A 27,684-nucleotide genomic window follows, 5' to 3' on the forward strand; every position below is an offset into this window, starting at 1 on the left:
ATGATAACAAAATCTCTCTCTCTCTCTCTCTCTCTCTCTCTATGCTCATTTCCATGATCCTTGAGCATTGAGTGTCACTTATCAGCTCCACACCCCACATTATATGTTTCTCTTGGTCCCATAGGTCATATTTGACCTTCGATAGATGATAATGGAATCTCTCTCTCTCTCTCTCTCTCTCTCTCTCTCTCTCTCTCTCTCCACACACACACACACACACACACACACACACACATTGTAGGGAGGCTCTTGTGAGGTTCTCATAAGTTTGTAACCTTGTTAGGGAGGTTTCACACACTATGAGGTCATCATTTCCAATGATGGAAGAAGTCTTGGTTGATTTTCTTGATTGCCTCGAAATCGGCGATCATATGAGAGAGGGTTGTCAAAAAGGATGAGAGCAAGTGGCTAAGTTAGCCTAACTTTGCCCAAATTGGTAGAGCTTCTTGAGTGAATGCTTCATTCCCATAGGAAGACAAAGAAGGATCGTGGGAGAAAAAACTTTCCATAGCAAGTGTGCAAAACGTACCTAATTAATCGACTAAAATTGCAAACTCTTGACTAGATTTTGAGATTTCTGTAAAGAAGATGAGTAAAATATACAAGATCGGGTATAAACACATGCAAATCCTTCAAAATTTTACATAAAAGTCAAGAGACTTTCAAGGCCCCCTTCAAATTGTGCAAATCTGGGGAGAATCGTGAACCTCTTCTTGCTACCTTTGGTTCATAGTGGGCAAGCAAGTACAACAATAAACAAATTTCTCAACATAGCAAACATCCACAACCCAATGAACTTTGGGCTCATGGTTAGGATCTTGGATTCTTGTGGGAGGGGTCAAGGGGCCATGCCCCAATTCACGCTTTTAAGTGAAAAGCAAGTGAAAGATCCAAGTCTCCAAGGAACTGAAGCTACCTACTCTTTGGCAAGTTGAGACATGAAAGGAGCTAGGAGGATCACACAACATATCATTCATTGTAACATTTAATGGTCTAGTAACTTGTGTGTAGCACAAAATAACATAGACATAGTGAGCATTTCATTAGGATAGCTTCCTAATGAGCATAGCAAGAGTGCTTCAATGGAGAGAGCAACAAAAAAACATAACACCTAGCTAGATAGGCATGAAAACTATTTCAAAAAGAGAGAGAAATTAAGCTATTGACAACAGTTGAGGACCGGATTTACATGGAGCCGGTGGTCCCCCCTCCAAAAGGCTTTGTATTATAGGTTTCCCCCATCAAGGGAGACATTTTACAATACAATACTTTGTGTTCCTTCAATAACTTTCTGGTGCAATGAAGATGGAAGCTTCAAGAACCAAGCTTAAACTTGAAAACACAACATCAGTTCCCTCACGGTCTCAAACCCAAGACCTTACACACCTTCGAAGATGGTGAGAGCTAGTGGGGTATGAGAGTAGATCGAGAGGAAGAAGAAGTATTCTTAGGAGAAAGAATTATGTCTCCTCACATAATCACTCTTAATAGCTTAGCATAGCTGAATAATTAGCATGCTAGAGGAGATGAGCATGCATTGGAGCTTGCCTCTTGGTTGGATTTGCATCACAAAGCCAAGAGTTGTTGGTGTAGTTCTCCCTTCTCACAGGCTTTGAGTAGATGATTGTTGGTGTAGGCTCCAAAGGTGCCATCGTAGGTAAGGAAAGAGATGTTCTTTCGTCCCTCTTTTAACTTTTTGAGCTTGGACGACCTCTTCCACGTGGCATAGGATTTCCTATGGCCTCTTCTTTTTGGTGGTTCGAAAGCTGCACCATCACTTTCTTCATAAGAGGAAGAATTTGAGGAGGATGGAGAAGAGGGTGACCTCTTTCTCGCCTTTTTCTTCCCTTGTTCCTCCTTGTCTACACCATCACTTTCTTCATAAAAGGAAGAGGACGAAGAAGATGGAGAAGAAATTAACCTCTTTCTCCCCTTTTCCTTCTCTTGTTTTCTGTCATCCCTCTTTGAATTATGGTGTGGAGAGAAGTGTGCGATGGTCTTCTCTGTTTAGGGGGTGTTGTAGAGCGTTTTGCCTATCGTCTTCGTGGAGCCATCTCCGCCGCCGAGGTGGCAAGAGACTTCACTTATTTCTTGTTCTTTCGGCAGGGGCTCTACCATTGAAACTTGAGTTCTCCTTTGGGAAGGAGATGCGGCGTCATACAGTAGATTTTTGAGCCCTTCGTACGGATCATCTTCTTCTTCCCTTATCGGAGAGAGGCCTCTTTTGGAAGTCTCACAAAGAGGCTTCCTAGGTACTCTCTCTTCTTGGTGGGGAGTTTGGAGAATCCCATGAGCACATAGCTGCCATTGCACTTCACTTTGGAGGGATGGATTGCCCATGGCTTGTTGAAGCCTAGAAACAAGGTAATTAACAAGCATATGGGTATCATTAATAGCATGTTCATTAGCAAAATCAAAGCTATCAACATTAATCTCACTCTCTTTACTATTGTGAGCCATTCTAACAACTTTTAAGTGTAAAAATTTTAAGCGTACTTTGGCACTTCAAGCCCTAGTTGCTACTCCTCTTAACCCCTTTAGAAAATCACTCAAGCTCTTGTACCCGTGGCTTGGATATCATTAATTGCAAGGAACAGAAGAGAGGGTCTTTCATCACCAAAACAATACCGGCTCCTATCAAGCTTCTAATAGCTCAATAATGGTTAAGCCGTAGGCAAGCCCCGTACGCCTCCACTATTAAGACCATAGCTCTCGACAGTGATGCCTTATTATGTGCACGAAGCAGGCGTGTTGCAAGGCTAGAAAATCCCTATTCTACTTACTCAATTGTAATTAATAATACCAACCATTTATAGTTAGTTTGAGGACCTCTCTTCTTGAGCAAGAAAAGAGAAACCTTGTGCTCTGATACCAATGTAACATTTAATGGTCTAGTAACTTGTGTGTAGCACAAAATAACATAGACATAGTGAGCATTTCATTAGGATAGCTTCCTAATGAGCATAGCAAGAGTGCTTCAATGGAGAGAGCAACAAAAAAACATAACACCTAGCTAGATAGGCATGAAAACTATTTCAAAAAGAGAGAGAAATTAAGCTATTGACAACAGTTGAGGACCGGATTTACATGGAGCCGGTGGTCCCCCCTCCAAAAGGCTTTGTATTATAGGTTTCCCCCATCAAGGGAGACATTTTACAATACAATACTTTGTGTTCCTTCAATAACTTTCTGGTGCAATGAAGATGGAAGCTTCAAGAACCAAGCTTAAACTTGAAAACACAACATCAGTTCCCTCACGGTCTCAAACCCAAGACCTCACACACCTTCGAAGATGGTGAGAGCTAGTGGGGTATGAGAGTAGATCGAGAGGAAGAAGGAGTATTCTTATGAGAAATAAGTATGTCTCCTCAAATAATCACTCTTAATAACTGAGCATAGCTTAGTAATCAGCATGGTAGAGGAGATGAGCATGCATTAGAGATTGGCTCTTGGTTGGATTTGCATCACAAAGCCAAGAGTTGTTGGTGTAGGACTCCCTTCTCACAAGCTTGGAGTAGATGACGAGCTTTCCATTAAAACTTGAGAAGGACAGATAGTCTTCTTTACATCACACATGAGCTTGTGTGAGTTTGTGTGATAATGCTTTGCAAAAATCAGCCCCCTCTCTCTCTTGGTCGACCCCTCTTGCTTATTGCACATGTTGGAATCCCATTGGACCCTACAAAGCTTAGACAATGATAATTAAGAAGCATAAGTGATATCCTTGTGACTTGTGTCCCCCTTTCCCCTTTTGTGAGAGCGTTAGGTATTTAAATAATGCAATTAAACTCTCATTGGACCTCTTAGTCTTTTGGCCAATAGGAATCAGGCAAGCCATTGGGTTGTTGAATGATCATTGGATCCCTTGGGAGACTGTCCAATAGTCTTCTAGAGAGCTTAATTTCTATTGGTTCTTTTATCAAGTGTTTTTAAATGACTTAAACTAAATTTAATCTAGCCTAATTCTCATTGGTCCACCTCTATGGACATCCAATAGGATTTGAATGCACCTTTGAGGCAACTAGGTTAGGGAGCTAACATGTGTCTACTATGCCCTTTGTGTAAAGGGGGCTTGTGTGTGTGTGTGTGTCTCATCCCCTACATAAAAGGCTCGCCCCCTCCGAGCTAGGGATGTGTGAAGACTTTTCAGTCTTCCCACAAGCATCCAATTTACCCTAAGCTTGACCATTGGACATTACCTTTGAATTTTGGAACCTTAGCATTTTGGAAGTCTTAATGGGTTAAACCTTAGGGTCTTTGTAGCCCATTGATGCACATTTCTCTTTTGCAGATGGCCCCCCTTTGGATCCCTATTTTCCCTCCTTTGGATCCCTACTGTGACCAATCTGCCAGCCTAACCAATATTCTAGCTTTTTCTCCCCAGTACTTCCCCCTATTAAAGAATCAATTTAACATGAGAAAATCATTTAGGAGAATTAGATATTAGTTATTATGTCATTCATGCTGAAAACGAACATAGTGATTTCCGCTTAGATTGAGTGATAATACAAGTTTAGCATATGGACATATATAGGCTCAAGATATACAGTGATAATAAATGCTAAAAACGATGTTCAACATATGTAAAAAAGAGAGAACAACATTTGGGATAGAACAAGTAGCATGTGGTTATAATGAATGGCATGTGTGCATAGCATAAGAAGCATATGCTTTGAATTCTATGTAGGAGGTTGCATCCATGCACATAAGGGTGCATGGATTCTAATATGCTTGGCTTTAGGTCACATATTGAGTGTAAGCTAAAGGCTTACCCCAACATATTTCCTCGTAAGGTAAATCTTACATGAAAATCATGGATTCTAATATGGTTTATATTTGGTAGCTTCATATGGCTCATGTGATGAATCTAATGCAAGAGGCTAGGTCTTATCACCAAACTTTCAATTGGGGCCAATGTTTAAACCCATTACTATACATCCTCATAGTAGGCAATGTCTTTGTCCCCTTCTTCTTCTTTTTCTTCTTCTTGTGTAACATTTACTTTGCCTTTAGAATCTCTAAGATTCTTTTGGTTCTTAGATTTTCCTTGAAAAAAGAAACACATGCTAGTTGCATACCGCTTCTTGTTGCAACAAGGGAACACCTTAATTAGAAAAGTCTTTTTGCATGGCTTGGGGTTACTTGGGTAATCTCAAGATTGGATAAGACATACATTGCTTCGGGTTTCCTTTGGGTGCTTGGGCTTTGTGGAGATTTTTCCATGGAATCATCTCTTTGAAGAACTCTCTTATCGATTTTGGACCTAACTGCAAATCCTAGAGGCTTGAGCTTCATGGGATACTCCCCTTTGAGGATTTACTAAGACTTATAGCTGTCAACCGGTGGGAACCAATGCTTAGGTGATGGCTTGAGATTCACAAGCCAGAGTGCATGGGAGCAAGCCCTTGGTAGGCATGATACCGTGAGGTTTAATGGTCTGAATGTGCTCAAAATAATCCTTAGGGATTTGTGGGGTCTTATCCTTATGCCTGAATGCTTGATGTGCTTTAGATATTCAATGTGGGTTGAGAAATGTCTTAGTGCTTTGGGTGTGTGAAGCTAGGAGATTTGTGCTATGTGACTATGGGCTTGCTTGGCTATTTAGGGGAGCCAAGCGCTAGAGCCAAGGGATTTATGTCATGGGACGCTGAGATTGAAATTTTGATTCTGCCAAAATGAAAAAACAAGGCTTGTGTATGGGAACGTGTAGGACGTGTAACACGAGGTAGAGAATGGGGAGCAAGAGGGAGCCAATGAGGCACCATGTCAAGTGAAACAAGTTGGTATCCATTGTTAGCACACAAGTACTTCAAGAGATGGAGCCAGAGGGTGTGATCATGCAGGGTAGCTACAAAACAAGGACCCAAGCAATATTGGACACAAGTTGACGTAGGATTCTTTGAAGGAGTTAAAGGTTGGTTGCGAGGACATGTTGACAAAAGCTGAAAAGATATGCTTTGAAGACATGCTTGCCAAACATGAAAAAGATTTTGCATTTGAGCCTCATGAGATAGGGTGTATTGATCCATCCATTGTTGCTTCTATGGTGATCTTCACTATCCCTCATGTACCTTGGAACTTGGGGCATATCCCAGTTCCAAAGGCTCATTTGCCAAAACTCATTTAGTTGCTTACTGAAAAGTTCAAGATGGGTATTTTGGAGCCTTCTTGTGCTCCATATTCAAACAGGTGGTTCACAATTCCAGAGAAAAATGGTTCTTTATGCTTTATCCTAGATATGCAACCCGTCAGCAATGTTACAATTAGAAATGTGGGTATATGGACAATTGTAGATGAATTTGCAGAGGCATTTGTAGGAAGAGTAATATATTATATGTGAGTATTCCTTTCAATTGTTTGATGTTACGATCATGTAATTAGGGGCGAGGCTACATGATACCATGAAAGAGGTTTGGGTTTTGATTGAGATTTGTGCTTGTATGAGCATTAAGGTTTCATGGATGAAACTTTAGTGTTTTTAAATGGTCTTTTAAAGTGAAATTGAATGTGATTTGGTGATCCTCTCATCATAATCTTGACTACGAAAACAAGCAAACTCCAAGCACGATAGGAAAGAGGGTTTGTGACTTTGCTATCACGGACGCTCTTAGATTTTTTGTCACCCTTAGAAAGAGGGTTGGTTATTCTCCACAAACGCTTTCCACAAAGTGTTTCTCACTTTCATCACGAACTCTCACAGCCAGAGGTTTTGCACCTTCCCAGCTAGACCGCACACTTTCCGACATTTCTGGTGAACCCGATGCGAAACAGCTGGGGTGGGGGTTCAAATACTTGTTTTGAAAGGTTTAATTAAAAATAATTAAATCTATGGATCAACAAGAGCAACAAGGCATGCGTTTTGATCAAGGCACAATGAAAATGTTTCAAGCATTCGCCATGTTTATGCAACAACAACAGGCTACAGAAAGAAGGGAGGTATCCGCAACGAAATCCCTTCAAGCTATTGTGAACAAAATGGACCAATTTGAAGGGAAATATGTCACAAAGTTTCTTCGTGGTTATGTAAAGGAGATGGAGCTACAAAGGTGGACACGATTCGTAGTTTTGAGCTTGTTGTGGCCCGGGAGATTAGAGACCATGTAAGGGGAATCAGGGAGGAGCATGGAGAAGGTTGGGATCAATTCCAATTATCCCTAAAGGAGAAATAATTCATGAAGGACTTTGAAAGGGTTACAAAAAGGACCTTCTTGGAATGGGTTGCAAAGCCAAAAGAAGGACTTTCCATCATCGAACTGTTGAGAGAGTTTGAACGGCGTTATGCTTAACTCTCAGGAACAGAGCGGGCTACTTTGGATAGTGAAAAGAACGAATTGTTCCTTCAAGTTGAAGGTCATGAGCTCCAAGAAAATCTAGAGCTACTCCTTGAAAACAAGAATACAGAACAGGGTCTAAACGCTGAGTGGAAAGAGGTTGAAGACGCAGTGTCATTGCTTGCTAAGAGGCAATGTCGTAGGGACAAGATGGTGGTGAATGGTGAATGCTAGCACGTCAGATATTCCACCAAAGCCTACTGTTTTGAGTCCAAAAGGTGACAATTCAATGCTTGATGATCTTGTTAAGGGCATGCGAGAAATGAAGTTAAAACTAACAAGGCTTGAAGAGAAAGGACAACCTGTGTTGCAAGACAAAAATCCCAAAGCAAAGAAGGATTTGTGCACAGATGCATATGGTGTGATAGCACAGACCATGGCACAAGGGATTGTGATAGCTTTAGAGATCCTTTGGTAGCAGGCGACTCAAGTAAGGCTTCAAGCGATAGCCGTTTACCTTCCTGGAGTGCTATTTCCCATTCAAGTCCATAAGTTGATAGTAACTTGAATTGAACGCCTTCTTGACTATGTATGGCCCCTGCCATCTTGTTTCAAATTTGGCATCAAAACGATTATCGAGTCGATTGTCATACCTTAGCACAAGATCTCCTTCATTGATGCCTTTGTCCTTCAGTTTCTTGTCAAGCTTCTCCTTTGTCTGTGTGGCTTTCCTCTTATAGCACTCGTATGCTGCTTCTCTTTTCCACTCAAGCTCAGCTAAGGTAAGAAGTCGATCCATCCATGATTCTTGATCATCTTGTGCTGACTTGCCATGAAGTCGCATTGTTGGAATGTTTAGCTTAATTGGCTGTAAAGCCTCTTGACCATAGACCAAGTGAAATGGTGTGAACTCCGTGGCTTCCCTATATGTGGTTCGATACGCCCACAAGGCACCATCCAACAAGTCATCCCACAACTTTGTCTTGTTTTTCACCATCTTTCTAATGATGCTTGCAATGACACCATTAGCTTTTTCTACCAAACCATTTGATTGGGGATAGTAGGGTGTACTGTGACGATATAGAATGTGAAGTTCTTCACAGACTTCTGTGAGCAATCCCTTTCTAAACCCTGGACCATTATCAGAAACAATCTCCAAAGGTGTGCCAAATCTACAACAAATGTGAGTGTAGACGAATTTGCTCACTGTCCTCTCATTTACCTTTGCCACACTTTGTGCCTCCACCCACCTAGTCATATAGTCTACAGCCACTAGAATGTAGAGTTTACCATTTTTTGTCCTAGGCAGAGGACCCATAGCATCAATGCCCCACTTTTCAAAGGGTCCATTTGCAAGCACGATTTGACTTGGACCATAAATCAATCTTCTATTCCCATTTACCTGACAATTGTGACAACTTTTACACCAATGTTGGACATCCACATGCAGACTTGGCCAAACATACCCCACAAGCAAAATCTTCTTCACAGTTAATTCTTGGGAAAAATGACCACCACATGCCTCTTCATGCAAACCTTTTAGAATGGCTGGAATTTCCGCAATAGTTGGTACTCTTCTGCACACTTTATCCTTCCCTCTTTGATAGAGGGAGCCTTCTAGGAAGAGATACATGCTTGCCTTCTTCATGAGTCTCCTCTTCTGAGCTTTTGTGAAGTCTGGTGGAAACTCACCCTCCAAGATGTAGCCAATGATGGGATCCAATGAATCCAATCCCTGGTACCTCGGTTGCTTAACAGCAGCCGCCACCATGATGACCTGCACTTCTTTCTTTACACATGCAATGGCTTGTTGTGCAAGTAAATCAGCATCTTCATTTTGTTTCCTAGGAATATGATATAATTGCACATTCTCAAATTGATTAAATAGCCTACGGATGGTATGAACTTTGGCCCTTAGTCTTTCATTTTTGCATGCCCAAATGCCTAAAATCTGCTTCACAATGAGAAGTGCATCCCCTTTTACCATGAGACGTTGTATACCATGGCCAATGCATATTTTTAAACCATGAAGTAGTGTGTCATATTCTGCTTCATTGTTGCTAGCTGAACTTGGTAGATTGAACTTCTCTTTCATGACCACCTCTCCACTTGGGTTGAGCAACACTAGCCCTCCCCTTGCTTTTCCTGTGGCTCGACGAAAAGCTCCATCAAAGAACAAGGTAAAAGCATTAGGAATACTTTTTGGTGGTGGCAATGGTAGGGTCTTTACTTCAGGCACCTTAATCTCCTTTTCATGCACCCTATAAGTGAGAATCCCTGCCAATTGTGCACTCACACTATCTTCTACCTTGAAAGAGTATTGGAACTCTTGCAACTCCATAATCCACTTTGAGATCCTAGTAGTAAGATTCATTTGAGATGACACCCAAGGGAACAAATTCTCTGCGGTGAGGATTACAAAAGGTTTTGGGAGCAAGTAGGATCTAAACTTCCTTATCGCAAACATGACAGAAAGCATCATGAGTTCTACCTCCGTGTAGCCTCTCTCTAAAGCATTCATGACCCTACTAGCAAAGTAGATGGGCCGCATCCTGGTACTATAGGGATCTTGTTGTAACAAAACTGCACCAACTGTTTCTTTCCCAGCACTAGAGCTAACAAAGAATGTGTACTCCCAACAAGGAGGCATGAGTGTTGGTAGCTCTGACAAAATGGCTTTAATGTTACAAAAGTACTCTTCAAGCTCATCAGACCATGCAAATTCTACTTGTTGTGTCAACTTTTGCAAAGGGTGAAGTAACTCCGAGGCTAAGTGAATGAAGCGTGACATATACTTCACCTTTTGAATGAATGAGATGACCTCCTTAAGACTCGTGGGTGATGGTAGCTCAATAAGAGTCTTTGCCTTTGAAGGATCCACTTCAATGCCTTTGTAAGAAACTTTATGACCAAGCAAGATTACTTCATCCTCACCTATATGGCACTTGTCGGGGTTGAGTTGACCTCCCATGTCGTAGAGCTTCTTTAAACCTTCTTCTACCCTTTGTAGATGCAATGATTTTGAGCTATAAATACAGAAATCATCAATGAACACCCTAATTGACTTTCCAAAGAATGCTTGAAACACCATATTCATGAAACGTTGGAATGTTGCAGGAGCATTTGTCAGACCAAATGGCATGACTCTAAAAGCATAACAACCCCAAGGAGTGATAAAGGTTGTTTTCAATTGATCCTCCAATGCAATCCCTATTTGAAAGTAACCTGAGTAACCATTGCACACAGTGTACTTCTCATGACCAGCTACCTCATTTAGTATCTCATCTTGGAATGGGAGGGGAAAGTGATCTCTTTTTGTTGCCTCATTGAGGGGACGGTAATCCACACACACCCTCCACTTGCCATTTTTCTTAGGAGTGACAACAACAGGAGAGACCCACTCTGAATTCTCCACTGAATAAATGAAACCTGCTGCTAGAAGCTTTCTTACCTCCTTGAGTAGAGCCTGCTCCTTTATAACTCCTAGCCTTCGTAGCTTCTGAGCTTTAGGTGTGGCCTCAGGCTTTAACTCAATCTTGTGTTGAAGAACATCTACCCCACGCACGTCGGTGTAGTCTTTAGCAAAAAGCCTAGAAAACTTCCTTAGCACACATTTGAACTCCTCTCTTTCATCCTTTGTAAGTGTTGTTGATAGCATACCTTCCAGCATCCCTTCATCTTGAACACCTTCGTTCTCTTGAGGACCTACCTCCTCCAAGCCTTGACAAGAGGTCTCTTGGTTGCTTGGCTTAAACCTTACCCCCATGACTTCGATGGAAGACTCCTCTTCAGTAATGCTACCGCTACTTTCTTCTTCTGAAGTGCTATCGGTCCAACCTTCTTCCGTCTCACTTTGAGATGATTCTTCATGGAGCTCCTCTTGGCGTTGCTCCTTCATGTCAAAGAAAACCTTCTTATGATTGTCGTTCCTGCAAATTAGCTTTCCACTCTCCCAATCCTGCAAAGCTCGCATTTTCATTAGCCATGGTCTCCCTAGGATAAATGGGTAACCATTTCCTTTGGTAGACATGACATAGAAATCCACTGCCTTCTTAATGCCAAAGGCCTCCACAAAAACATTTTTACAAATGCCTACGCACCTAGCCTTGCTATTGTTTGCCATCTTGACCTTAGTTTCAGGTGTCTCATGGATGTGCATGCCTAGTTTTTGCATGAGTCCCTCTGTCATGATGCAAATTTGTGCACCCCTATCCACTAGACCTTTCCTAACCAATCTCCCTTTTATGTAACAATCTAGCACAGGTGTAATGTCCTCATTCATTTCAGCTTGTTCAATTTTTACAACAGGCACACTCTCTTTCACCTTTCTCCTAGTGCTAATTGGCCTTGTTAAATCCCTCCTAACTTGTGGACATAATGCAAGAAATTGAGGCCATGAGATATCAGGACCCTTACCTCTCATGTCTTCCAACAGGTTGTATGGAGCCATTCCATGTCCAAGAGGGAAGTCTTGGAGGTTGATACGACTTCGAGTCCTCTTAGCCTCCTTGGTCTCCTTTGCCTTCTTTTCTCGTCCATGGTCACTTTGTGATGTAACTCCTTCTTTCTCCTTACCTTTCCCTCGGCCACGCTTAATGCCATTTTCTTCCATGTCAACCTCTCTTGAATTTGTCACCTCTACCACATGCACGTTTGGGTCTGGCAAAGGTGGAACTCCTTCCACTCCTTGTGGATGTGGTCTTGCTCCATTTGTCCCTTGTATAAGCCGTGGTTGCTGACTAGTTCCTTCACTTGCATTCATCATTGGGTAATTCAAGTTAGGTCTTCCTGGCTCCCCACGAGGCCAAGGAAAATTATACATCCCATGTCTAGACTCACCGCAATTCCAACATTGCAAGACTCTCCTAGGTCGTGGGTCTCACTCTTCAGACTTCTTTGCTTGTCCCTTTGGAACTACAGCTTGTGCAAGGTGAATTGACAGGCTGCTTAAAGATTCATTTAACTTCTCAATCACTTCAGCCGTTACCTCAGGAAGCTCCCTAGATGTTGATGCTTGTGACTTACCTTTGGGTCTAAGACCTTCTATTGGAACCTCTCCCCTTAAGCACTTGAGTTTCCTATACTTCTCAGCGGCCCTAGTTTCCGCTGCATCAAAAGTAGCAGGTGCACCCGCCTCAACTTTTACCTTAAGGTCAGGAAAGAGTCTAGCTATGAACCTCTCCTTCTTTAAAAATTCTGCACCATCACCAGGGTTAGCAACATTTCGTATCCATAGAGCCCAAAGACGTAGAAACTCTTGCTTGTACAAGTAGTAGTTACTAAGTCTTTTTGCTTATGAGAAACAATGTCTTGCCATAGTTTTTGAGTGTTTTGGGGATCAAAGAAGTATCTCTTAAAACGATTCAAAACTTCTGTGTAATTCCCCTTAATTTCCTCGGGCAAAGAGTCAAACCAAGTAGTAGCATCTTTCCTAAGGACCACCTCAAACATTTCTACACGTTCTTGATCGGTTACTATCCTCTTGATACAGCAAGACATCTTGAAATTTGCTAAAAATAATTCTGCATCCTCTCGAGGCTCTCCAAAGAAAAGAGGATATCCAAAAATTTGGCGTTGGCTCTCCATTATTATGAAAGATTACAACACGAGTTACAATAAGGGATACAATAGAGATTTAGAACCACTCGCCTGCAAATGAAGAAGCAAGAAAATACCACTCTAGGTTTTCTTTCTCAGCTATCCAAGATTCAATGAGGTCTCGATTTGTTTGATCAAAACAAAAAGGTAGACTATTGATGAGCTCTAAGAAGGGTTGAAATTCTTCAAAGCTAAGGCGATAAACAGAAATCTCTAGAACTTCATTTTCTGGATCCAAAAGAGCAACCACGTCCCAAGTGATAAATTGCACTTGCTCTACAATTCCCAACGCACAAGTGGTTTGTATAAAAACTAGATCTTCATGCTCGTCGAAGGCCGTGAGAAAGTAGCAATTGACTAGGAGCTCCTTTCCTTCGAGTTCCACACAGTCGGAGTGAGGCAACCTTCTCACAATTTCATAAAGAACATCCTCATCAAGTCCAATCAAGTTTGCAAGATTTAAAGACTCCACTTGTGCTACAAAATTCCTGGACAAGAACTCCTTAGGATTATGGTTAAATCATTCAAAAGCATAAAGAGATTTACAATGTCTCTATGAACAAAGTGTCATAGAAAGTAGAGAAGGATGAGAATTTATACAAATTTGCAATCTTCTCTATGCTCTCTTTATTAAGACAAGCTATGAATAGCTCCCTATCTCCTTTGTTGAAAGCGAAAGGAAGACTATTAATAAGACACAAATGAGGGAAAAATTCACCAAATGTGAGTCTATGAAGCATGAACTCTAGCCGCAAGTTTCCTGAAGAGTCTTCCTCAATGGTGAAATGCACGCCAAATTTCACTCTATTTACCAATCTTAGGGCATACACTAGTTGGATGAATGCGCGGTCTTCCTTAGTGCCCAACAACAAGAGGAAAATGGAATCCACGCGTAGGACCTTTCGTCTTAACTTGACCACCCTCTTGTTATGAGGGAGACGCCTTACGACTTGCTCCTGCAACCCAATTGGTAATAGAGCTAGATCTCTAAGGATTGAACTTTCACTGCACACACATTCCCTGTTAGAACAAATGATCGTTTTTTGTTTCCTGTAACAACTTGGACAAAGAAAAAACAAAAATACACACTATTTTGCCGGGTTGCACTTCATTTTAAAATAAAATGAACACATGTACATCCAAAGAAGTGTGGTAGTTGATGAGAGGTAGAATGACAGGGTTTGGTGATGCAAGAATTTCTCCTACTCTTTGGGCACCAAACATGAACACCATTCGTTGTTGAAAATGGATCTTTCTACTAATTGCAACGTTTATTCTAATGTGTGGAGTAAAATGAAAGGGAAAAACCTCTATTCCCGGGCCATTATCCATGGCCTATGCATGTCCTAATGCTTAAAATAACACAAAAATATAGACGCCCAAGCTAATATCGTACCTAATGAGAGGCAAAATAAAAGGATTTACCGAAGTGTTTATCTCGGCTAACCTAAGAGGACCTAAAATCCTTCGAATTACCCGTTGAAATTGCAACTTAGTACTAACAATTATGTGTATCTTTTGCCTTGCAATGGGAATGAAAGGATCATACAAACTCTCGTGATTCATGCAAACTACTTGACTATGCTAAAAGTTGATCCTACACAAAAACATACACGGCTTGTTTTCCTCAGTGGGGGCACCAATTTGAAGCGGTCCGGGGCGGGAAACAAGAAGATCAACCTCTAGCCACCCTTCAAGGCTCCCGTGCTGCTCAATGGGGTTGGGGCACAACACAACACAAACCAAAACAAGAAACGCACAGCCAAATCCCAACTACACAAGGGGCACCACCTAGTTTAAGATCAACTAGGACGCAAAAGAGGAGAATCGTTAGAGCAACCCACAAACAAGCAAGGAATTTACACTAACCCTAACACCAATGGAACACTCTCACACACTAAAACACGAGAGAGAGAAAGAGAGAGAGAGAGAGAGAGAGAGAGAGAGAGAGAGAGAGAGAGAGAGAGAGAGAGAGAGAGAGATGGTGCTCGGGCTGCTTTGAAGTGTATCGTTAATGATCAAGCAAACATAAATATATATATGTAAGAAGGAGAGAGAAGGGGGAAGTGGGTGCTTGTTGCACTAATGCCTTCTTACAAATCTGTCATGACCAATCAAAGTGAGATTAGTATTTGTTCAACATAGCCTGAGTAAATTACACCACAACACAGCACAAGAAAAAAGCCACCCCAATCACTGTGTTAAGGCCAGGGGAGTCCTCTCCACCCTGTCGCCCTCTTATGAGTGGTGAACCACCTACTCTCAAAGCCTCAAGAAATGTTTGCAAAATCAGAGGTTTAGTGTATTTTTGGCCTACCATCCAGAGGCCCGCTAGCTATGGGTGTTGACTTCTTTCTCTTGCTTTTCCCCTCTTAAATATCTCTTTATTCCCATGTTCCCCAAAAGCTCTCTCTCTCTCTCTCTCTCTCTCTCTCTCACACACACACACACACACACACACACACACACAAACACACACACACAAAATTGCGATGCTTATTTCCACAATACTTGAGCGTTGAAAGTCACTATTAGCTCCACACCCACATAATATCTTTTTGTTGGTCCCACATGTCATATTTAACCTTCGATATATGATAACAAAATCTCTCTCTCTCTCTCTCTCTCTATGCTCATTTCCATGATCCTTGAGCATTGAGTGTCACTTATCAGCTCCACACCCCACATTATATGTTTCTCTTGGTCCCATAGGTCATATTTGACCTTCGATAGATGATAATGGAATCTCTCTCTCTCTCTCTCTCTCTCTCTCTCTCTCTCTCTCTCTCTCTCTCCACACACACACACACACACACACACACACACATTGTAGGCAGGCTCTTGTGAGGTTCTCATAAGTTAGTAACCTTGTTAGGGAGCTTTCACACACTATGAGGTCATCATTTCCAATGATGGAAGAAGTCTTGGTTGATTTTCTTGATTGCCTCGAAATCGGCGATCATATGAGAGAGGGTTGTCAAAAAGGATGAGAGCAAGTGGCTAAGTTAGCCTAACTTTGCCCAAATTGGTAGAGCTTCTTGAGTGAATGCTTCATTCCCATAGGAAGACAAAGAAGGATCGTGGGAGAAAAAACTTTCCATAGCAAGTGTGCAAAACGTACCTAATTAATCGACTAAAATTGCAAACTCTTGACTAGATTTTGAGATTTCTGTAAAGAAGATGAGTAAAATATACAAGATCGGGTATAAACACATGCAAATCCTTCAAAATTTTACATAAAAGTCAAGAGACTTTCAAGGCCCCCTTCAAATTGTGCAAATCTGGGGAGAATCGTGAACCTCTTCTTGCTACCTTTGGTTCATAGTGGGCAAGCAAGTACAACAATAAACAAATTTCTCAACATAGCAAACATCCACAACCCAATGAACTTTGGGCTCATGGTTAGGATCTTGGATTCTTGTGGGAGGGGTCAAGGGGCCATGCCCCAATTCACGCTTTTAAGTGAAAAGCAAGTGAAAGATCCAAGTCTCCAAGGAACTGAAGCTACCTACTCTTTGGCAAGTTGAGACATGAAAGGAGCTAGGAGGATCACACAACATATCATTCATTGTAACATTTAATGGTCTAGTAACTTGTGTGTAGAGGAAAATAACATAGACATAGTGAGCATTTCATTAGGATAGCTTCCTAATGAGCATAGATAGAGTGCTTGGACGGAGAGAGCAACAAAAAAGCATAACACCTAGTTAGATAGGCATGAACAATATTTCAAAAAAGAGAGAAATTAAAGTATCGACAAATGTTGAGGACCGGATTTACATGGAGCCGGTCCCGCCTCCCAAAGGCTTTGTATTATAGGTTTCCCCCATCAAGGGAGACATTTTACAATACAATACTTTGCGTTCCTTCAATAACTTGCTGGTGCAATGAAGATGGAAGATTCAAGCACCAAGCTTACACTTGAAAACACAACATAAATTCCCTCACTGTCTCAGACCCAAGACCTCACACACCTTCAAAGATTGTGAGAGCTAGCGGGGTATGAGAGTAGATCGAGAGGAAGAAGAAGTATTCTTAGGAGAAAGAATTATGTCTCCTCACATAATCACTCTTAATAGCTTAGCATAGCTGAATAATTAGCATGCTAGAGGAGATGAGCATGCATTGGAGCTTGCCTCTTGGTTGGATTTGCATCACAAAGCCAAGAGTTGTTGGTGTAGTTCTCCCTTCTCACAGGCTTCGAGTAGATGATTGTTGGTGTAGGCTCCAAAGGTGCCATCGTAGGTAAGGAAAGAGATGTTCTTTCGTCCCTCTTTTAACTTTTTGAGCTTGGACGACCTCTTCCACGTGGCATAGGATTTCCTATGGCCTCTTCTTTTTGGTGGTTCGAAAGCTGCACCATCACTTTCTTCATAAGAGGAAGAATTTGAGGAGGATGGAGAAGAGGGTGACCTCTTTCTCGCCTTTTTCTTCCCTTGTTCCTCCTTGTCTACACCATCACTTTCTTCATAAAAGGAAGAGGATGATGAAGATGGAGAAGAAAGTAACCTCTTTCTCCCCTTTTCCTTCTCTTGTTTTCTGTCATCCCTCTTTGAATTATGGTGTGGAGAGAAGTGTGCGATGGTCTTCTCTGTTTAGGGGGTGTTGTAGAGCGTTTTGCCCGTCGTCTTCGTGGAGCCATCTCCGCCGCCGAGGTGGCAGGAGACTTCACTTATTTCTTGTTCTTTCGGCAGGGGCTCTACCATTGAAACTTGAGTTCTCCTTTGGGAAGGAGATGCGGCGTCATACAGTAGATTTTTGAGCCCTTCGTACGGATCATCTTCTTCTTCCCTTATCGGAGAGAGGCCTCTTTTGGAAGTCTCACAAGGAGGCTTCCTAGGTACTCTCTCTTCTTGGTGGGGAGTTTGGAGAATCCCATGAGCACATAGCTGCCATTGCACTTCACTTTGGAGGGATGGATTTCCCATGGCTTGTTGAAGCCTAGAAACAAGGTAATTAACAAGCATATGGGTACCATTAATAGCATGTTCATTAGCAAAATCAAAGCTATCAACATTAATCTCACTCTCTTTACTATTGTGAGCCATTCTAACAACTTTTAAGTGTAAAAATTTTAAACGTACTTTGGCACTTCAAGCCCTAGTTGCTACTCCTCTTAACCCCTTTAGAAAATCACTCAAGCTCCTGTACCTGTGGCTTGGATATCATTTATTGCAAGGAACAGAAGAGAGGGTCTTTCATCACCAAAACAATACCGGCTCCTATCAGGCTTCTAATAGCTCAATAATGGTTAAGCCGTAGGCAAGCCCCGTACGCCTCCACTATTAAGACCATAGCTCTCGACAGTGATGCCTTATTATGTGCACGAAGCAGGCGTGTTGCAAGGCTAGAAAATCCCTATTCTACTTACTCAATTGTAATTAATAATACCAACCATTTATAGTTAGTTTGAGGACCTCTCTTCTTGAGCAAGAAAAGAGAAACCTTGTGCTCTGATACCAATGTAACATTTAATGGTCTAGTAACTTGTGTGTAGCACAAAATAACATAGACATAGTGAGAATTTCATTAGGATAGCTTCCTAATGAGCATAGCAAGAGTGCTTCAATGGAGAGAGCAACAAAAAAACATAACACCTAGCTAGATAGGCATGAAAACTATTTCAAAAAGAGAGAGAAATTAAGCTATTGACAACAGTTGAGGACCGGATTTACATGGAGCCGGTGGTCCCCCCTCCAAAAGGCTTTGTATTATAGGTTTCCCCCATCAAGGGAGACATTTTACAATACAATACTTTGTGTTCCTTCAATAACTTTCTGGTGCAATGAAGATGGAAGCTTCAAGAACCAAGCTTAAACTTGAAAACACAACATCAGTTCCCTCACGGTCTCAAACCCAAGACCTCACACACCTTCGAAGATGGTGAGAGCTAGTGGGGTATGAGAGTAGATCGAGAGGAAGAAGGAGTATTCTTATGAGAAATAAGTATGTCTCCTCAAATAATCACTCTTAATATCTTAGCATAGCTTAGTAATCAGCATGGTAGAGGAGATGAGCATGCATTAGAGATTGGCTCTTGGTTGGATTTGCATCACAAAGCCAAGATTTGTTGGTGTACGACTCCCTTCTCACAAGCTTGGAGTAGATGACGAGCTTTCCATTAAAACTTGAGAAGGACAGATAGTCTTCTTTACATCACACATGAGCTTGTGTGAGTTTGTGTGATAATGCTTTGCAAAAATCAGCCCCCTCTCTCTCTTGGTCGACCCCTCTTGCTTATTGCACATGTTGGAATCCCATTGGACCCTACAAAGCTTAGACAATGATAATTAAGAAGCATAAGTGATATCCTTGTGACTTGTGTCCCCCTTTCCCCTTTTGTGAGAGCGTTAGGTATTTAAATAATGCAATTAAACTCTCATTGGACCTCTTAGTCTGTTGGCCAATAGGAATCAGGCAAGCCATTGGGTTGTTGAATGATCATTGGATCCCTTGGGAGACTGTCCAATAGTCTTCTAGAGAGCTTAATTTCTATCGGTTCTTTTATCAAGTGTTTTTAAATGACTTAAACTAAATTTACTCTAGCCTAATTCTCATTGGTCCACCTCTATGGACATCCAATAGGATTTGAATGCACCTTGGATGCAACTAGGCTAGGGAGCTAACATGTGTCTACTATGCCCTTTGTGTAAAGGGGGCTTGTGTGTGTGTGTGTGTCTCATCCCCTACATAAAAGGCTCGCCCCCTCCGATCTACATCCTCATAGTAGGCAATGTCTTTTTCCCCTTCTTCTTCTTTTTCTTCTTCTTGTGTAACATTTACTTTGCCTTTAGAATCTCTAAGATTCTTTTGGTTCTTAGATTTTCCTTGAAAAAAGAAACACATGCTAGTTGCATACCGCTTCTTGTTGCAACAAGGGAACACCTTAATTAGAAAAGTCCTTTTGCATGGCTTGGGGTTACTTGGGTAATCTCAAGATTGGATAAGACATACATTGCTTCGGGTTTCCTTTGGGTGCTTGGGCTTTGTGGAGATTTTTCCATGGAATCATCTCTTTGAAGAACTCTCTTATCGATTTTGGACCTAACTGCAAATCCTAGAGGCTTGAGCTTCATGGGATACTCCCCTTTGAGGATTTACTAAGACTTATAGCTGTCAACCGGTGGGAACCAATGCTTAGGTGATGGCTTGAGATAGGTGATGGCTTGAGATTCACAAGCCAGAGTGCATGGGAGCAAGCCCTTGGTAGGCATGAGACCGTGAGGTTTAATGGTCTGAATGTGCTCAAAATAATCCTTAGGAATTTGTGGGGTCTTATCCTTATGCCTGAATGCTTGATGTGCTTTAGATATTCAATGTGGGTTGAGAAATGTCTTAGTGCTTTGGGTGTGTGAAGCTAGGAGATTTGTGCTATGTGACTATGGGCTTGCTTGGCTATTTAGGGGAGCCAAGCGCTAGAGCCAAGGGATTTATGTCATGGGACGCTGAGATTGAATTTTTGATTCTGCCAAAATGAAAAAACAAGGCTTGTGTATGGGAACGTGTAGGACGTGCAACACGAGGTAGAGAATGGGGAGCAAGAGGGAGCCAATGAGGCACCATGTCAAGTGAAACAAGTTGGTATCCATTGTTAGCACACAAGTACTTCAAGAGATGGAGCCAGAGGGTGTGATCATGCAGGGTAGCTACAAAACAAGGAGTGCGAGAAGAAGTCAATATATGTACGAGATTAAATCCCTTTAGGAGGTCTTAAAGGTTTTAAAAAACCCTGTTGTGGTATTGTCGGATTAAGAGGAGATTCCCCTATGTGATAGGTGACTCAGTGGTGGGAGAAGTGACCGATGCTTATGATAATGGTGCAGATAGTTAACCAATATTGGCATTTGATGAGCCAATTGAATTTTTGTGGACAGTGGTATATTAAAGCATGATGAGCAACTTCAAACAGGGGGAGTGATCCCACTAAACAACACTTTTTCTAGATCTTATCACACCAAGCATTAATGAAAAAGAGAAAAGGGCTCTTATTTTTCTTGTGTGATTAGATTGTGGTTCCTACCATTGTGCACACACACACACACACACACAAATACACTTAACCAAATTGCAAGTGATTTTGTCTTCAAGGTGACACTTCACTCACTCAATTTGATCTCTCTCTCTCTCTCTCTCTCTCTCTCTCTCACACACACACACACACACACACACACACACACACACACACACACACACACACAACACACACTCAAACAAGATGTTAACAAAGAAGTCAATCATAAAAGACAAGGATTTAATCAAGGTGTTGGCACTCAATTATTGATCCAAAAAAGGAATAAATTAGTGCAATCTAAAGGTTGTGAAAATGTCTATGCACACATGAATTTCTCAATTAACACTCTCAAGAAAAAATAATTATACTCAACAAAGGGAAGAAATTATCGTGATGTACACAAACTCAAGAAAATTGAATAAATATAAATAACAGAAACAACCTAATACTTGATTCAATTATTGTTAATCATTGGCAATCATAGTGGTAGTATGACATGCCCAATGACCAATACTAAAGATAACTAAAAATTGAGTAGCAACTAATTAAAAGAGTTATGATTCAACTTAGTGTGCAGAGAGAGAGAGAGAGAGAGAGAGAGAGAGAGAGAGAGAGAGAGAGAGAGAGAGAGAGAGAGAGAGAGAGAGAGAGAGAGAGAGATCATTAAGTCTAGCATAGCGATCTACCCTTTGCAATTAGGATGTGATAGTTATGTGTTAGCTATTGAGAGATTCCCTCTCCATGTGTCTATCCAAGAATTATACAATTTATACTTTTTCATCAATATAGAAATTATTTCAATATACATTAGAGTGCGGAAGAAATAACATATAAGGGAGGAGTTTTGAGCACTCGGCATAGCATGGAGCTTAAGCCATGGGCCACAATATATGGAGAGATACCTAGCAACTAGAGCTACCCTTAATAAACACAAATGAATGTGTACTCAAGAGAAATAACTAATTGGAGAGTGAGCATATGTGTACAATGCATCTATGGAAATAGAGGGAGAGAGAATGGTAGAGAATGAAATAGAGTTCATAGATGATATAATACAATCACAAAAGAGAGTTTTACAATTTCCAACTAATTGAAACAAGAAAACCATGAATTTATGCTATCAAGACTAGGCACACCAATAGTTTGAAGCCATAAATGACTAAGTAAAAGCACCAAATATTGTGTGGGATCAAGTGGTTGTAAGAAATGTAGAGCAAAATAGGATCTTATAGCAAGGATATTAGAGAGGGATACAATGCAAAGTAGATCAATGGAAAATCAAAATTTATATTAGCACTATTACAAAATGATGGTGTCATCCACCCATGTGCTCTCAAGGTAGAGTTTAGATGGAGATATAGAAAATTAGAGCTGGCAGTTAGGAGTTCAAGGGGTTTTAATCCTTTAATGTAGTATTCCATGGTTCGTGGGAGATGGCATCCTTCTATAGAGCTATAGGTGGGTGGTAGATAAGTGTGTGTGTGTGTGTGTGGCACGTGTGGTATTGACTATGCTAACCCACTATCCATGGCCACCAATCACTAGCCAGTGATGGCCACCAATAACTAGCCATAGTACTAATGGCATGTAAATATGTCCTAGTATCATAGGGAATATTTCTTCTGGTGGTGCCCACAACAAACCCCTATGTGGGGGGCCACTCACCCACTAGACGCCCCCCCCACCAAAGGCTACTCATCATCACGACTAAGACCCCAAGGTCAAATTTTTAAATTAGCTTTGTACCATCCAGAGTCTCACAAAGAAAGACCTCATCAACATGTAACCTACAACTCACCAGATATATGTGAATTGGATTCTTCTCATATGGGAGCCAAACTATGAAACATACATGATGGTGGGAAAAGCTGACAGGTGGGCATTGGAGGTATATTAACACCTCCCCTCAATGAGCATCAAAAGATGTTTCATTTTGTTCACTAGCCAAATGAAAATCAATGAAGGTGTAAAAGTAGTTGGTCTTTCCTAAGATCTTTGGGAAAGATATTTGCATAGTCATATTCAATAGAACAATACTCTAGCTCTACAATATCATCACAATTGCCATGCAACTTTGGCTGTCACATTGAAGTGTTTCTGTTGAATCAATAATAACACCTAAGTCCATGATAACTGTGATGAGCCAAACTACTTGGCAAGATACCAAACAAGCGGTTTTGTACTTTCCTTTTATTGAAGAAAGAGTGATAGTTGGTTGCTACTTTCTAATCCAAGAAAACACTCCAAAACCAAGTGAGAAATAAGATTTAAAAATTGAATTTCTAAAATCACAATCTCCCCTACCCAATCAGAGTCACAATAACTACAGAAACTTCCATGGTCCAAAGTACTTTCAATATACTTTAGAACATACATGCTTGCCTTCTAATGAGATTCCGTAAGTTGGGTTGAAAACCTACTTAAAACACCAGTTGCAAAACAAGGGACGTAATTTTTTGGCGAGCGCTTTTTTGGAATCTCGCAAGCAGATTTCAAAAAGATTCTTTTCCTATCTTCTCAACTTTATTCTCTCTCTTGATCCTCTGTCAGCCTCTCCCCCCCTCCCCCCCCTCTCTCTCTCTCTCTCTCTCTCTCAGGTGTGTGTGTACTTTTCCAATGTTTGTATGTGTGTTTTAAAAAATGGATAAACTGTTCAACCATTCTACCACCCAAGACTGATAGATGGGTTTAAGGTATTTCCATCTCTCTCTCTCTCTCTCTCTCTCTCTCTCTCTCTCTCTCTCTCACACACACACACACACACACACACACACACACACACACACACACAGCTAAACACTCCTCGATCAAGAATTCATAAATTTTAAATCTCTCATACAAGCACATAGTCTTCTCAAATGTTGTAATATATGTTGGGCAGCAAGCTTAACAACCAATGTGATAAGTGTACTTCTATTTTTTCACACTTATGTGCACTCATAAACATGCACATTTTTATACAAACACGAAAAATATACCCATAGTAGAGTACACACACTCTTTTCAAACATCATGATATACACCATGCAACATGATAAGCCATCAATCGGACAATGAAACATGCATAGAAAATGTTTGCAACAAATTAATTTCAACGATTAATACTCCATAATAATTAAATTCAATTTTGAATAGCATTTGAAGACTCCAATTAAAAAAAAAAGAATAATATTAAAAGGTTTAAAGTATACAACTTAAAACAAAAACTATGATAAGATATATATGGACCAAAACAAAACAATACAATATGCTAATATGATGTCAAGGTTTTATTTCTCTAACATTAGTGAGGAAAGGTGAGATCTAGTTGTTGTTGCTGCTATTGACTCTATTGGCTTGTCCTTGCGCAACAATGTATGCCATCCACACTTCTACCCAAGCCTCCACGTGTCATTCAAAGGGATGCACACTCCTGTGGGGTGCAAAAACCATGTTCCCCCCAAACCATGTTTGCATTGTTGGTTAGTGCGAGAACTTACTCAATATCTCCTTTGATTGGATGTGCATTGAAATCAAGGTCTTGAATGGCATTGAATATGGAGCTTGTGGCCTCATTGACTTCACGGAGAGCGTCCATGTAGTTGTGTACACTCTGTGTTGTGCATACAACATTCATAGCATATACATTGTTGACAATGTAATTGACATGCACATTGTTGATGGGGTCAAAACACGCGGGGGTGGTTGAGCACGCTCATCGCATTGTAAGTGATTTTCCCTAGGCATGGTAAATATGTGAATGAGAGAAAACTAAAGGAATAACTTTAGAAAATAGATATTTAATTGGAGAAACTTGCGAGTAATTGAATAAATGAAACTAGTGTTCTTTTAGCTATTTATAAAAAAATCCCAAGCGTCTTTACTTCAAAGGTCAGTTACACCATGTCGTCCATACTATTGTCACATAAAGTATTACAAAGAAAAAAATCTCACTAAAAGATTAACCACCATCGATTGACTTGCCTTCAAAAATTAAGCATAACTACAAAAAAACAAAACATAATGGCAAACACATAGGACATGGTGCTCATAAAAAATGAAACATAGTATGACTAACCAGTAATTTTTGGTGTGCCATTACATAGAGAATAGGTTCGCATGGAGTAATCAATAAAAGTTGGGATTTAGGTTCCCGATGGCCACAAATCGTGTGGTGGGGGTTGTGCTACTAGAGCATGTGCAGGTGGGGACCCCATGGTTAGTGTGGAAAATAGTGGCCGATAGAGCGATTGACCATGGCTTGGCCAACCTTGAACTATAGCTCAAGGTCTACTCGGAGGAGGAGAAAATGACACAAATGACAATTAGTGATGTCCTAAAGGAGACCTGGGTGGCTGCAACTATGCTCTAAGTGATAACTTCCCCACATGAAGAGTTGATCCTAGACCATCATGCTGCGATTGAATACGTGCCAAAAACAATTTCTTATCCCGATCAATGTTGATGCAATGTTGTTGTCGATGCTCACACTCCATTGCCCAGCCACCACAACCTGCAAGACAATCCAAAACTGCATCCCTAGCCTTTGTGAAGGTACACAACAACCACCTGTTTACAATAGCACAAACATTAGCGGACATTTCAATGGCACATTAGTAGACTAGGTCAAAATGGTGCTCCAAGGGAATCTAGCATCCATGGCAAGTTCGGTAGTGTCTCTTGGATCATGTTACTATCAAACTCAAACCCATCGTTGTCAGTTGTCACATCTCTTGCTTGACGATCATATAGTGGAATCATTGGAAGGCCTTGAATTGTATGTGTGACACTATAAGAAAGGGGGATGAATGCTTCTAGATTAGCTGCGCATCAACAAGCATTTCTGGAGAGAGAAAGGATTGGACACACGGATATCACCGCGACTATTAGCAAGGCTGTGAGCTCGCGGAAATCATTGACGGTATAAGCGCGGGTATGCATTTTATGATTGCCGCATCCATAGCCAGTGTGATAGCCGTGATCATACCCTTCATGAAATTTATTAGAAAAAAATATCCAAGGATCGCGGATGATTCAAATCCCTATATCTAAAGACTTTACATCATCCAAAGATCCTTGGATTATTTTTTTTAACATAGATATCACATTTATTTATTATTTAAGATTTAACAATATCATACAATTTTTGAAACACAAGAAACTTAAAAACAATTTATTGAAGAAATTCTTTTTTTTGATATCGAGAGTTTGCAAAATGTATACAAGGCCTTTTAGCCGGGCATCCAAAAAAAAAGTGAAATATTTACAAGGGCTCTTGGTCGGGCATTCAAAATGTGAGGGGATTGTGTTAGTAAGTTAGTAACACTCATCGTCACCCTAGCCACCCTTGTCATCCTCGCTACATCCCCTAGGGTGACAATGAGTGTTACTAACTTACTAACGTTTTGAACGCGTGACCAAGAGTAAGTTTAAATCAAGATTATGGTTCAAATAAAGATCTTGTTGTCCTAACCTTGCTACTGAGGATGGTCGACTCCACTATCCTTCTCTTGGAGGGAAAACTCCCACTCTGCATCATGCATATTTGTTGGAATTAGGGTTGCAGAGAAACACACACAGCTTGGAGAAGACAAAGGAAGCTCAAGGCACACAATAGAGAGTGTGTTACTTAGTGTGCAATGGAAAGATAGATAGCCCTAGAGTGATGGGCGTATATACAATGCACGGGGGAAAAAATCTCCTAAAGAGGGAAAAAATGCCCCGGCGGTCCTAGTGTGTTCACACACATCACTACCACATGTATATGGTAACAAATCCCCCCTGGAGTGATGCGGTGAACGAGAGCTGGCACATGAGTAAAGGGAAGTGCCATGCCCTGAGGACAGGATCAGTCCACAAAGGGGAGTAAGCCCAAAGCTTTGCGGAAAGCTTCAAGCTTCTCACGAGACAATGCCTTTGTGAAAAGATTTGCAAGGTTGTCCTGTGTTGGCACATAAGCCAAGCTGATCTCTCCTGCTAAGAGCCTCTCCCTGACATAGTGGTAATGCACCTCAATGTGCTTTGTGCGAGCATGAAAAATTGGGTTCCTCGCAACTGCCAATGCGCTCTGACTGTCAGTGTAGATAGTGTTGGCAGTGTCCTGTCCAACACCCAAATCAGCCATAAGGCGTCTAAGCCATACACACTCAATCGTAGTTGTGAAGACTGCCCTGTACTCAGCTTCACAACTCGAAGTGGCCACAGTAGGTTGCTTCTTGCTCAACCATGATATACGTGAACTCCCAAGCATGAAACAAAAACCACTTGTGGACACTCGCGTGTCAAAACAACCAGCCCAATCTGAGTCCGAAAAATCATGTAAGTCTGGTGGCAATGATCCCCCCTTGGGATAAAACAAGCCAAGATGTAAAGTGCCATTGAGGTAGAGGAAAATCCTCTTGATAGCCTGCCAATGCTTAGACCCTCGGCTATGCATAAATCTGCTGACCTGTGAGACTGCAAACTGAATATCTGGCCTCGTGTTGCATACATAAATGAGGCAGCCAACAACAGTTTGGTAAAGAGTGACATCAACAGAATCGCCAGCATCATGTAGACTCAACTTCAAACCTGTTTCCATGGGAGTGGCAATAGGTTTGCAATCCTCAAGCCCAAACTTACATAGCAATGTCTCTATGTAACTTTTCTGACACAAGGCAATACCACCATCACACTGCTTAAACTGTATACCCAAGTAATGATGCAATAGCCCCAAATCTTTCATCTTGAAAGTAGCATTCAAATCAGCCTTAAATTCAGCAATATGTCTCTCATTTGGTCCAGTGATCAGCAAATCATCAACATAAAGAACCACGATGAGAAATA

This window comes from Adiantum capillus-veneris, chromosome 26, assembly GCF_014529385.1.
Source record: "Adiantum capillus-veneris isolate H3 chromosome 26, ASM1452938v2, whole genome shotgun sequence".
NCBI lineage: Eukaryota > Viridiplantae > Streptophyta > Polypodiopsida > Polypodiales > Pteridaceae > Adiantum > Adiantum capillus-veneris.